The sequence below is a fragment of the Panthera tigris genome, chromosome E2 (genome assembly GCF_018350195.1).
Source record: "Panthera tigris isolate Pti1 chromosome E2, P.tigris_Pti1_mat1.1, whole genome shotgun sequence".
NCBI classification, from domain to species: Eukaryota; Metazoa; Chordata; class Mammalia; order Carnivora; family Felidae; genus Panthera; species Panthera tigris.
The window spans coordinates 2,203,731-2,218,227 of NC_056674.1; positions in this window are offsets into that span (position 1 = coordinate 2,203,731).

Consider the following 14,497-nt stretch of genomic DNA (forward strand, 5'->3'; position numbering starts at 1 on the left):
TTTTAAAAATCTATAGTATCTCTACAGCATCTTTACAATAACTTCATAAGTCTGTTGGTACAAGAGAAAATGGTACCCATTTTTCTAGCCTTTGTTACTACTTGGTCATCGGTAACAAAACCGGAATTGGGAGCTCCTACAAAGAAGAGTGTAAGTTCCAGTATTTTCTCATATTTGCCAACTGGGTTTTTTGGGGTTTGATTTTTCTTAGTAAGAAATGTCCCCTTCTCCACCTCTCTACTCCTATGTTCCAGAGAGACCTAACATCAACAGTATAACCTTCCAAGTAAGACATTTTCTCAGTTTATACAGACTGCCCTTTATGTACAGAATCAATGGCTTCAGTTAGTGCTGTGGTCTGAATGTTTGTGTCCCCCCAGAATCCACACACTGGAATCCTAACAGCCAGTGTGATGGCATCTGGAGGTGGGGCCTTTTGGGGGTGCTTTGGTCATGAGGGGGAACGCTCTCAAATGGGCTGCGTGTCCTTATAAAAGAGACCCTAGAGGGCTCCAGAGCCCCCCATGTGAGGACACAGAGAGAAGGCGCCAGCGACAGAACAGGAAGCGGGTCCACATCAGGCACCACCTACAACCTGCCAACAGCGTCATCTTGGCTCTTCCCAGCCTCCAGAACGTGAGAAATGAATGTGTGCTGTATAGAAGCCGCCCGCTCTGTGGTGATCTGTGAGCGCAGCCCAGAGTAAGAGAGCCAACAAAGGTCTTTTACTGTAAACAGCAACAATTATCGCTCACAACACCTGTAATAGTCCAGACACAACTCTGAACTCACTCAACCCCCACCACCCTGAGGGTTGGTACTATCCCCATTCCCCTTTTACAGATGAGGAACAGAGAGCTCTAACTTGCCCAAGATCGTGGAGTCAACTGCAGAGCCAAGATCTGGAACCCAGCAGTCTGGCTCCATAGTCCACACCCTTAGCCTCGACATCGGGGATCAGCAAAGTCTTTCTGTAAAGGCCAGACAGCTTCCGTCATGCCTCAACTCTGCTCTTGCAGCACGAAAGGCGCCACAGACGATGCCTAAACCACAGTGCTATGCTGCGAGGAGGTTTTGTTTATGGGCACCAGAACGTAAACTCCTATAATTTCCACATGTTATGACATACTGTTCGTCATTTTTTTTCAATCACTGCAAAATGGGAAGACCATTTGTAGCTCACAAGCTATACAAAAAGAGGTGGCGGGCCGGATTAGGCCAGTTTGCCAACTCCCGTCCAATGGATACATTAACGCACATCATCTAAGGCGCTGGTGTGTACGTTTCTAAACCACCGTGACACGAGGGTGCTGAGAGCTAACACTTCCCGAGATCTTGCCAAGTGTCAGGCACCTTTACTCTGTTCTAGGCACTGTATCTATACTCACTTAGTTAACCCTTACAAGAACCATACTAGGCTGGCGCCATGATCATTCCCTTTTTTTTTTTTTTAATTTTTTTTTAACATTTATTTATTTTTGAGAGACAAGAGAGAGAGCGCAAGCAGGGGAGGGGCAGAGAGAGGGAGACACAGAATCCGAAGCAGGCTCCAGGCTCTGAGCTGTCAGCACAGAGCCCGACGCGGGGCTGGAACTCACGAACCACGAGATCATGACCTGAGCCGAAGTCGGACGCTTAACCGACTGAGCCACCCAGGCGCCCCAGATCATTCCCTTTTTGTACAGACGAAGAAAACGTGGTCGATTAAGGTGCCTTAAGGTCACACAGCGATCCAGTGTTAGAGCTAGCTTCCGAACCCAGGCAGCCTGGCTCCACGGTCCAAATCACACTATCACGCCTCTATTAAAAGGTTCCACGGTGACATCAGCCATAATGCTGATGACAGTGAAACAGGATCCACAAGGCAATACGGCTCTCAGATAAAACAAATTTTCTTCAACTCACGTCTGGGTCAACCCACTTCATTCAAGGGGACACAGCACTCTCTCAAGTGTGGGGGTCATGTTCTTACTCCCGTCGTTAGCGTGCAGACTTCCAAAAGGGTTTTGACATGTCACACTACACCATAGAGAAAACATCAAGATACACCTGATACAAGAATCGGACCCGGTGGTCTGACTCTTAATAAAGACGGGACAGGGATTAAAACAAACAGAAAACAAAAGCGATGCTATCCTTACACAAAAATACTTTGTATTAATACGCTATAGGAAAAAATGAACATAAATATTCTATAAGAAAAAAATGCATTCAAGAGGGGTTTTTTTTTGGTACCATTCAATTAATTTTTAAGGTACATGAATGAAAAACTGGTCATTTTGGCGGGGAGTGGTGAAGTCTACTCCCCCCCCCCCCATACCATAACAGAAATTCTAGTTTTTGAGGCTCTGCTGCTGTTCCATCCAAATACAGCTGCTGAAGTATTCCAATTTCGTGTAACAAACTTTAATCCACAAAGTAAGAAAAAGTTTTAGGAATGTATTCATAGGAAATACTCAGGGATGAAGCGCATTCTCAGGTATAAAAGTTATTATCATGCTACATTAAACAGCAAAACATCGGCTACAAGAGAAATTTAAGACTTATTCACACACACCCCCCCCCCCACCAAATATTTTCTGACTCCAGCACTGGGGTGAAACTGCCCACAATCGCTGTCTGTGTCATATGTACTCAGAGCAGAAAACCAGATGTATTAAGTAAATATATAGTGCGTTCAAATGTGCTAAGAATTAAAAAAATAAAAAGAGTAAAGGGGGGGGCGCCTGGGTGGTTCAGTCGGTTAAGCGTCCGACTTCGGCTCAGGTCATGATCTCACGGTTCGTGAGTTTGAGCCCCAAGGTGGGCTCTGTGCTGATGGCTCAGAGCCTGGAGCCTGCTTCCGATTCTGTGTCTCCCTCTCTCTCTGCCCTTCCCCTGTTCATGCTGTGTCTCTCTCTGTCTCAAAAATAAATAAAAACATTAAAAAAAATTAAAAAAAAAAAGAGTAAAGCGGAGAAGAAGGTGTGGGGAATTTGGGTGGGAAGCTCTGGAACTGTCGACAGAGGGATCAGGAAAACGAGAAGGCAATTTTTGAGGAAGCAAAGTGTGATGAAGGACAGTAAATGTCAGAGGCCCAGGGGTGCCTGGTGGCTCAGTCAAACATCTGACTTCGGCTCAGGTCATGAGTTCGAGCCCCACGTCGGGCTCTGTGCTGACAGCTCGGAGCCTGGAGCCTGCTTTGGATTCTGTGTCTCCCTCTGTCTCTGCCCCTCCCCTGACCGCACTCTCTCAAAAATAAATACTTTAAACAAAAACAAAAAAAAAAAGCCAGAGGTCCAAAAGTCCAGAGGCAAAGTCATGCAGGGCCCCGTCAGTACGTTAAGGATCTGGCCTTCATTCAGGGAAGCCACCGGAGGGTTCTGAGCATGAAGTGACACAGCAGTTGGGACACACACACACACACACACACACACTCCCTGGTTGCTACACTGGGATACACTGCAGGAGCACATGTGGGAGGTGTCACAGAAGCGGAGTCAAGGGGCCAACAGTAAAATAACCACTGAGGCTGTGATGGGGGCAGTGGGCATAATGATAATCATCAGATTCTGAATACAATGTGAAAACCTCAGGTTCGAATACAATGTGAATGTGAAAACTGCACTGACAGGGTTTGCCACAAGCCAAACATGGGAGGCAGAGAAAGAGAGGAGATAAGAATCACCCCTGAGTAACTGGGAGCATGAAACTGCCACTGGTCTGAGACAGAGACAACGGTGGGAGCAGCCAGTTTGGGGGAAATCTCAGAATTCGGGTCTGAATGTCCTGGGTCTGAGTTTTCCGTTGGACATTCAAGAGGAAGAGTCAGGTTGGATACACAGGCCTGGAGCTCAGAGGAGAGGCTGGAGCTGGAAAGGCAAATATGGGAGAAGCCTGCCCGTGGCTGGTTTTTACAGATGAGAACTGACCTCCTCAGCAGAAGGTGTGCAGGTGGACTAGGAGAGCCAAGAACACAGTCCCAAGGCATGCCGACAGGTGTAGGTCAGGGAGATGGGGAGGGACCGGCAGTGAGAACAGAGCGGTCAGGGAGGTGGGAGGAAAGCCAGATGTTGTGCCCCACAAGCCAAGGGAAAAACGGGTCCCACCAGAGAGCAAGGGATGAGCTATTTCACAGGTTGGCAGCCAACTGCTTTTGTAAATAAAGTTTTATTGGAACGCAACCCGGCCCATTAATTTATATCTCATCTGTGGCTGCCTCAGATCTAGAAGGAGTGGAGCTCTAGAAGGCAGAGAGGAACAGCTACAGCAGTTACCATAAAACCTAAAATATTTACTACCTAGCCTTTTACACTGAAAGTTTGCCAATTGCTAAGCTACTTCAAAAGCCAATGATAATCAAAAAAGACTGAGGACGGGGGCACCTGGGTGTCAGTCGGTTGAGCGTCTGACTCTTGATTTCGGTTCAGGTCATGATCTCACAGTTCGTGGGATCAAGCCCTGCTATGGTGCAGAGCCTGCTTGGAATTCTCTCTCCCATTCTCTCTGCCCCTCCCCTGCTCACGCTCTGTCTCTCTCTAAAAAACAAACATTAGGTTGGGGCGCCTGGGTGGCTCAGTCGGTTGAGCATCCGACTTCGGCTCAGGTCACGATCTCGCGGTCCGTGAGTTCGAGCCCCGCGTCGGGCTCTGGGGTGATGGCTCAGAGCCTGGAGCCTGCTTCCGATTCTGTGTCTCCCTCTCTCTCTGCCCCTCCCCCGTTCATGCTCTGTCTCTCTCTGTCTCAAAAATAAATAAACGTTAAAAACAAAATTAAAAAAAAAAAAACATAGGGGAGGGTGGGTGATGGGTATTGAGGAGGGCACCTTTTGGGATGAGCACTGGGTGTTGTATGGAAACCAATTTGACAATAAATTTCATATATTGAAAAAAATAAAAATAAAAAACAAACATTAAAAACATTTTTTTTTAAAAAGACGGTAACTGGGCACTGCATTTGGTAATATGGAGATCACTGGTAACTTGCTTAGAAGCAGCTTGGGCGGGACGACTGGAACCCAGTGCATGTATGTATGAGCTGGCTCTCCTATTTGTGAGACACAGATGACAGACACAAACAAAACTATCTGTTACCATTTTAAGAAAGCACACAATCAAGTGAGAAAAAGACAGGCTTCCATACTGCGCCGGTGCTGCCCTTCCCTCTCCCTTCAAACTCTGGCTCAAAACATCACCTCCTTTCCCGACCCCCCCACCCTCCCCTTGGGCAGGTAGGAGCCAAGAGCTCCTCCAGGCGGCTCTCACCTGCACTCGGCTCTCACCTCTCACCTGCACTTGAGGACCTTGTTTGCTTCCAGGACTTTCCACAGGTTGTAAGCTCTTGGAGAGCAGGGACCGGGGCTTAGCCATCTGTTTCTCCAGGGACTGGCACAGAGCTGATACCAAACAAACCAGGTTCGGCACAAGCTACTGTCCTGCTTGCCCCAAGGAGCACCTCTGGGCTCCACCAGGGTCCCTCGGAGAGAAGCGGCCCAGCGAGGGGCTGAGTCACTTCACCAGTGAAGAATGAACACTAAATGGGATGCAGAGAAAGCAGGGTGGGAGGCCCTGGGCCACCCCTGCAGCCCACCACTCACCAGAATGTGAGGAAATGGGAACCAGCTCCCAGGACAGGCATCTTAAACTGAAAACTTGTAAAAGAAAATAAACGTTATTAAGTCCTGAAAAGCAGGACTGCATTTCCGAGAGGAGGGAGGAAATGCCAACTCACCCGAGACAAGGCTTTCAGCTCAGGTCCTGTCCCCGCGGCCTCCTGCTTCTGCCTCCTGTCCTGGAGAAGCGCAGGGCCTCTGGAAGGCAGAGCTGGGGGAACAGAAGGGAGTAGCCAGAGGCCGAGTCTACACCGCGCCCCTGACCACCGGCGGGGAATCGGTCCCTTCCTGCTGAGTCTTAAACCACAGCCATCAATCAATCGGAAAGGGCTTCAACAAGTGCAGAATCGAACGCTCGGGCACGAACAGGGCAGCACTAATTTGGAAGGGGGTGATCTGCCTACTATTACTACTCTCCCCGGGGGCTGCCACGGAGCGGAGAAGGCTTCCCCTCTCTGGGAGCATGAACTGCGGAAGTGTCCGGCTAGGCTGACCCGGGGAAAGTCAAGGTCCTTCCCTGCACCGCTGCTTGATGCTCGGACTCAGGGTAAACTTCCAACCCGGTGGGTTCCTCCGACCTACCAGCCTAGAGCCTAGGGACAACCACTCACCCGCATTCGGGCCCCAGAAGCCCCTGGCCCCACGACCTCGCCCTCCCCGCCCTCTGAGGGGTATCGCTAGTCCCCGTCCATCAGGCCCGACCACCTGTCACCCTCACCTCGGTTCTCAGGCCCCGTCGTCACCGCTCCTCGCTGGCTCTTGGACGGGAGCCCATTCCTCCCGCGCGGCCTTCCCCGGGCTGGACGGACGAAGGCAGTCGGGGTCCCCGCAGTCCGGCCCCGGCCCGCCCCGGGCTTTGTGCTGGGGGCGCCTCGCCGCGGCGGGGACTCCTGCCCGCGGGACCCCGCGCTCCTACCCGTGCCCGCCTCCCCCTGCATGTCTGCGCGGCGCGCGCGCTCGCTCCCCCTCCCGCCCCGGGCACGCCCGGCGTCCAGCCGGCCCCGCCCCGCCCCGCGCCCACCCCGGCCGCCGAGACCCCGACACCGCCGGGCCGCACCAACCCGGGCCGCGGGCCGCTGCCGGAAGTGGGCGTGTGCAGCCACCGCAAAGCGTCCTGGGAAGTGTAGTCCCGGCCAGCGCCGCGGCGGGACTGAGCGGAGCGCAGGCTGCAAGGCTCGGGCCCTCCCTGGGCCTACACAGCGTCCGTCAACCCTTCTCCGGGCCGGCCGCTTCCGGCTTTTCCGGATCGCGGCCCCCCGGTGGTTATGGATGCCCGACCCGGGCCTGGCCGGAAGTGCAGGCCTCCCGGGGGACTGACAGCGCCCGACGGGCTTCTGGGAGATAGCGCTGGGTTCGGAGCGCGCAGGCGCAGTTCCCGGGCGGGGGCGGGGCTGAAGGCGAGGGGCGGGGCCGCAGGGTGACGCTAGGGCGGGGCAGGTGGCGCGATCCGCGGGTGGGCGTCCCGACGGTGTCCCCGCCGACGAGATGCGGCCAAGGGCAGCGCTGGGCTTTGCCGGTGTCCACAGTGTGATCCTGGTGGGGGCGTGTGAGTGCCGCGTGCCCTCGCGTCCGATTCACTTCGCACCTTCGACCTCAGATGGGTCCCCTTGTCCCGGGACACTCGGGTCGGCCCCGGCCCCCACCCCGTCCTCCAGGTGCTACGCCTGCATTGGTGGGTCCTGCACCTGAATGGTCTTCCCACAAACTCTCGTCGGGGCTGGTTCCCTTCTGTCACTCTCTCAGAGTGCTGCCCAAACTCGCAGTCACTGACGCCACGCACCTGGTGACCTTCATGATTATCTGAGTTAACTGATGTTTTTATTCATTTACTGTTTAGGGCCAGTCCGGAGCTTTCTGGATCCCTGGAGCTGAGCGCCTTGTTCCGCTTGGTGAATAACCTCACTTAACAACAGTGCGGGCATAATGCGTTACTACACCCACCATCGCAGAATCGAGGCTGCATGCGGTTACATTTATGTGACATTTTGTAATGTCACTTAAGACAGAAAAGAGAGCAGTGGGTGCTGGGGGCAGGAGAAGGAGGAGACTCACTACAAAAGGCACAGGGAACTTGTGGGTCTTCTGTAACTTGGTGGTAGTAGTTATGATATGGGAAACAAAAGGCAAAAGAAAAAATTAAATGTCCTTACTGTCTACAGCCCATTGGCAAGTCCTTGAAACAGGTGGACTGACCTTCCTCTAAGAGCTCAGCTGCCTTGATGATGACGCTTTGCTAGGGGCAAAGGGCAATCTTAGCTTAAGGTTATCCTGACCCTCCAGGATCCTGTGAGTCTACTTTAACATAAAAATTTTTTGAAACTTCATTTATCTCTCCCTCCGCCCCAAGATACATGTTGGCAATCATCCTCCAAGCTTATGGCCCCCAGATATACATCTGAAGAGTCTCATGACTGAGGTTTTACTAAACAGTAGTAAATGACCTTTTCCTAACAGCAGCTAGCCCCCTCATGATCCTAGAAACCTTGCTTCCAAAATTCCTTAGAGACTTACGCTATCCCTAACCCTCTCCCAACCTGAAGGTATATAATCAATCATCCGTCACAACCCCAGTGCAGCTCTTTCTTCCCGTGGGTCCTGTCCCTGCACCTTAATAAAAAGCACCTTTTTGGACCAAAGATGTCTCAAGAATTTTTTTTTTATTTTATTTTTATTTTTTTTGAGAGAGACAGAAGCATGAGCAGGGTAGGGGCAGAGAGAGAGGGAGACACAGAATCCCAAGACAAGCTCCAGGCTGTTAGCTGTCAGCACAGAGCCCGACGTGGGGCTCAAACTCACGAACTGTGAGATCATGACCTGAGCCAAAGTCAGACACTTGACTGACTAAGCCACCCAGGCGTCCCTCAAGAATTCTTTCTGAGCCGTCCGCTCCCAACCCCAACACTTCAAACCACATCAGTTACACAATTGTATGAATTTGGCAAAATTAGAATTCTAGGCCTAAAGTATGTTTTACTGTACCAGCTTTTAAAGACTCATGAAATTTTACACATAACATCTGTGTGTAAATGTTTCCTCATTAAAAATAAAGTTGTAAAGCCCTCATTGACATAATGGAACTGAGTTTAAACCACTTTAATTTTTTTTTAACGTTTATTTATTTTTGAGAGACAGAGAGAGAACATGAGCAGGGGGATAGCAGAGAGAGAAGGAGACACAGAATCCGAAGCAGGCTCCAGGCTCCGAGCTGTCAGCACAGAGCCTGACGCGGGGCTTGAACTCACAGACCGCAAGATCATGACCTGAGCGGAAGTCAGGCACTTAACTGACTGAGCCACCCAGGCTCCTAAACCACTTTAATTAAAACACTTTCTTTGAACTGATAAAATGGCACTGGTTGGGGAGGGAGCTTAATTATGAACCAGCAAATAGAAAACCATGGGTAGAGAATATAACCTGTCCTTCTTTCTGGAACTGGCCTTGGGGTAATTATTGGTGTCTAGGACTTCTTTATGTACTGCACGTTTCTCCTAAGCTTGACCTACATCTCAGTCAGGGTTCTTTGCCTGGGTCCGGGGATAGTGTGACCCAAACAATCAATGGCCTGGGTGGTATTACAGGTGTCTTCGGTTTCTGTTTACCAGTTACCATTGTGCATGACAACTCAAGGGTGTGGACTGTCCATAACCCTCCCAAGCCCCATTATTCAGCATCAACTCTATTCTTGTCTGCCAGGGTCAGCTACTGTGGCTTTTTTATCCCTCCAGTGGCATGGGACATATGGAACAGAGAGCATTCGACCTTCACTGCACCCATTGTTATTCCTGATTGGAAGACTTCCTCCAGGATTAAAACCTTTACACAAGCATAAGTCAGAATTGAGAAACTAACAATTCTGAACATGGGACATTATACCCAGACGTGCCAGATAGTACAAGGAAATGCCCTAACCATAATGTCTTTCCAATAACTATTGTAAAACCTTCCCCCTTTTTAATAAAAAGTTTTAATGTTTATTTGAGAGAGAGAGGGAGAGCAGGGGAGGGGAAGAGATGGGTGAGGGGGAGAGAGAGAGAGAGACTGGGAGAATCCCAAGCAGGCTCCATGCTGTCAGCAGAGAGCCCTAAGCGGGGCTCAAACTCACAAAACTTGAGATCATGACCTCAGCTGAAAGCAAGAGTCGGATGCTTAACTGACGGAGCCACCCAGGCACCCCATCCCTTTTTAACTTTATAAAACCATTATATTTTTCCTTTCTTTCCTGCTTTTTTTTTTTTTTTTTAAGTCTCTCCTAATGGCAGAAGCTTTAAGTGACCAGGTGGCATTCAGCTTCTGGTTTAATGATACCATTATTACCTCCCCTAACAGAAGGATTCCTCTACTTGGTGCTAAAACAAACCTCCCTAACACTAGAACCCAGAAATTTGAGAGAGACAGAGAGACAGAGAGACAGAGAGACAGAGACAGAGAGAGAGAGAGAGAGAGACAGAATCTTAAGAAAACTCCATGCTCAGCACAGAGCCAGACTCAGGGCTTGATCCTGTGACCCTTGGATCATGACCTGAGCCGAAATCAAGAGTCAGACACTCAACCGAGGTGCCCCAAAACATTTTTATGTTGAACCTGAGTGACTAACATTTTCTATTACCTTTTAAAGTTGACAAGCCTTGGGGAGCCTGGGTGGCTCAGTCGGTTAAGCGTCCGACTTCGGCTCAGGTCATGATCTCGTGGTTTGTGAGTTTGAGCCCCGCGTCGGGCTCTGTGCTGACAGCTCGGAGCCTGGAGCCTGCTTCGGATTCCGTGTCTCCCTCTCCCTCTGCGCCTCCCCTGCTCACGCTCTCTCTCAATAATACATAAACGTTAAAAAAACAAATTTAAAGTTGACAAGCCTTGATTTATAGTGTATGCTATTAAGTACTCCCATCATACAGGAGTTAAAGTTACCAGCATGTTGTCACTGAATGCAGAGTTGGAGAGAGAGGCACAGCAGCAACTATTATATGGTGTGTCCCCCCTACAAATGTGAGTCATAAATAAAATATGTAAATAAATGCTCAAAACTATTTGCAAACTATTGTGTTTTTATTATAATCTGTCCATTTTAGTATAAATTTATACTATAACCCATAAACATACATATACAATATATACATGTTATATATTACCTAATACAAACGTGTATTTATATGTATATATTTCTACACACCCACACATATAAACACACAAACATATACACCTTTTAACAACCAGTTCACAAAATGTCTAAACATATAACAATTAACTGTTGCAAGCCAGAATGAGCCTGTCCAAGCACACCACTGAATCAACCACTTTGCCTCTGGTGAGTTGCTGCTGGGGCTCAGGATCCCTGGGCTGCTCCACTTGCTAGAGATGAGGAATCCCTCAGGGCACCTGGGTGGCTCAGTCGGTTAAGCATCCGACTTCAGCTCAGGACATGATCTCGCAGTTCGTGGGTTCAAGCCCCGTGTCAGGCTCTGTGCTGACAAATTAGAGCCTGGAACTTGCTTCAGATTCTGTGTCTCCCTCTCTCTCTCTGACCGCCCCCCTCAAAAATAAACAAACATTAAAAAAAAAAAAAAAAAAGAAATCCCTTTCTAAGAGCATCCCCCCTTCCCAGGATGCCAGACATCTTAAGGACAGTGAGTAAAGAAATAGTGATGCTTTCCTCCTGCATCAAGGAAAGGCATTTTGGCCCTGTCTCAGGGAGCCTAATGACAAGGTAAGTGAGAAACTCAGACATGAGAAAGCAAATTCAGCATCCCAAATTTTCCAGTTCCTTCCTGTTTATCAGGCAAGATCATTTCTTGGCTTTAAATATCATTTAGTTTTGGTCAGGATTTAATAGATTTGCATTTATGTACACAGAAAATTAAGAGAAAAACACTAAACTGCACAAATTAGCACATCAAATATGCAATACCCGACGTACCTACCCATAAATACAACCCAGTTCAAAATTTTGTTCCAACGTCTGAGGTCAAGTACTATGAAAACCTATTTTTGCAAACATCTTGTAGATTCTGATAATAAACGTTGATACTTTCGGGAGTCTTTCAACCCTTCTCTAACCTCTTTTCTTCTATATATCTCTAGGCCACTTTAGAATCAGATTTTTTTGTTTGTTTGTTTCTTTTTAAAATCAATGAAGCCACAGTGTTGGTGAGCTAAAAGGGAAACAGGTCAGGCTTCATCCACAGGGATCTGAGGCAAAGGGTAATGAGTTGGTATGGTTCCTTAAGGTTTCTTAGGGGGTTAAGAGTTTTAAAACCCCCAAATTCTCCCACAAATCATCATTCTAATAACCAGTATACCAACTGTCCCTCACGAATGCCAAACATTTTCCTTAGGAAATCTGACAAAATTGTGAATTCACTTGGCGTTACAGCTCATTCTTTGATATTTAGCAATCACAGCCAGAGTGCTACAAGGAAGGCTTTCAAGTCTATTGCAAAAATGGCTGGTGTTCTAGTCCATGCCTTAAAGCAAAAATTTTAAGTCATTATTTCTTTTGCTTTATCTTCTCCAATTCCATTATGCATGAGCCTCATCCAAACCCCTTGAACTGGCACTTTTTGTCCTTTTGATTGGTCTAAAAATAATCTAGACACAGCTGACGAGCTGTCTTACTGTTGCTGTCAAGGCATGCTTCTTGGATAGCACAAAATACGAATAGGGGCCTTCTAATCCTTCGCTCCATTTCATCCGATAACCAAACTTTCATAATAACCCACATTTTCTGAGGATGTTTTGCCTGAAACCCACTCAAGGACACCAACTTCTGTATTGGTTAGGTTTCTTTGGTTGACAGCAAAAGAACTGAATATAATTTTAAAGTGAAAGCAAGATTACTAGTGGCAAACAATGTGGAAAGAACATGAAGCACGTCCTGCTCTAGTCATCAGAGAGGCAGGAACACAAGTTGTGGCCAAAGGATGACTCATTTTCCACTGTGTCCTGGGTCCCAAAGCGAGTTTCTGATTGGATTAAAAACTAGGTACAAATGGCAACACAAACGAAACCTCACTTAATGACATCAGAGGAAAAGTCTACATGTATTTCTGTGGGTGTGGCTTCAATTTGTATTGCAGACAAAAGTATCTGATATGTATGTTTTTTCATGATTTTAACTTTATAAATTTTACATGCAATCATATTATAGTTATGAAAATCACACCCTCAATTAGTAAATTATAAGAGGTCTTTCTGTATGAAAATCTACCCCATTCTTTTCAGTAACTATATAACCTACTGAATTTTCTATAAATTAAGTGATTAGGTAACTAGTTTACTAGTGCTGGACATTTAAGCTGCTCCAAATTTCCTGCAATTCTATAATTAATGTGCATATGCATCTGTATTTCTGCACTTGTGCTTTTCAAGAAAATAAATTCCTAGATTTAGAAATGCAGCAGGGATTAGTCAACATTTAAAATGCTGACGGGTAACAAATTAGCTCTGAAGATAGCTTTTAATCAATTTATTTTACCAATACATAAAAATATATTCTTCACATCTGCAACAGTACTGGATATTATCCATAAAATCGGGGCTGGTTTATGTTGGTGTCAAGGGCTTTTTGAAATTTCAATTTATGTGATCATTGTTGCAGTTTGGAACTTCCACGATTTTATTTGACGATTTCATTTTCACCATCTGTGTGTCGCTTGTTGATGTGCTTTGTCAGACTGTTTCTTATCCTTGCTGCTTCTCAACAGCACTTTTTAGAAGGGCTATGTCCTTCATAATATGTATATGTTTAAAGATCTCCCAACCCGTCATGTTCCTTTTAACTTAGCATAGTGTCTTGTACCATGGAAAAGCTCTAAGTCTTTTATGTGCTCCTTTCTGTCACCCTCTTTTCATGACTTCTGGACTCTGTATCCACCTTACCAAGTCTCCCTGAACTCAAAGGGTTACGAATATTCCTGAACTCAAAGGTTACGAATATTCTATAGTCCCTTCTAAAATCTTAATATTGTGTTTCCTATTACATCTTTAATCCATATTCAGTGAACTTCTCTGTAAGGAGTAAAATGTGGATTTGACTTTACTTCCAGTTGGATAACTAACTGCCAAACACCATCTATAATAATCCATCTCCCCCAGCGATGTATCAAAAATATTGCTTTTGCAGGGCACCTGGCTGACTCCTTTGGAGGAGCACGTGACTCTTGATCTCGGGGTCCCCCACACTGGGTGTAGAGATAACTTAAAAATAAACAGAAACTTAAAACAATACTACTTTTGCAACAAACTGAATTCATGGGTATATGATCTTTTCCAAAAGTTTCCTGTGATGCTGGCCTATTTACCACTGTGCATGATTTTCGGAACAAAACTGTCAATGTAAAAAATATCCTAGTAATCATGACTGGAATTGAGTGAATGTAGACATCTTTACAATATTGAAACTTCCATCTAGAAACATGTATGGATCTCCATTTATTCAGAACCTCCGGTCTCCTTCAGTTGAAATTAATAATTTCCTTTCTAGGGGTGCCTGGGTGGCACAGTCAGTGAAGCATCCAACTTCATGGCTCAGGTTATGATCTCACAGCTCGTGAGTTCAAGCCCCACATAGGGCTCTGTGCTGACAGCTCAGAGCCTGGAGCCTGCTTTGGGTTCTGGGTCTCCCTCGCTCTCTGCTCCTCCCCTGCTCTTCCTCTCTCTCTCTCTCAAAAATAAACATTAAAAATTTTTTTTACAAAAATAAAAAAATAATTTCTTTTCTATACAGAACCATAAGTAAATTAATCTATCATTTCATTTTTTAAAAAAATTTTTTTAACGTTTATTTATTTTTGAGACAGAGAGAGACAGAGCATGAACAGGGGAGGAGCAGAGAGAGAGGGAGACACAGAATCTGAAACAGGCTCCAGGCTCTGAGCTGTCAGCACAGAGCCCGACGCGGGGCTCGAACCCACAGAC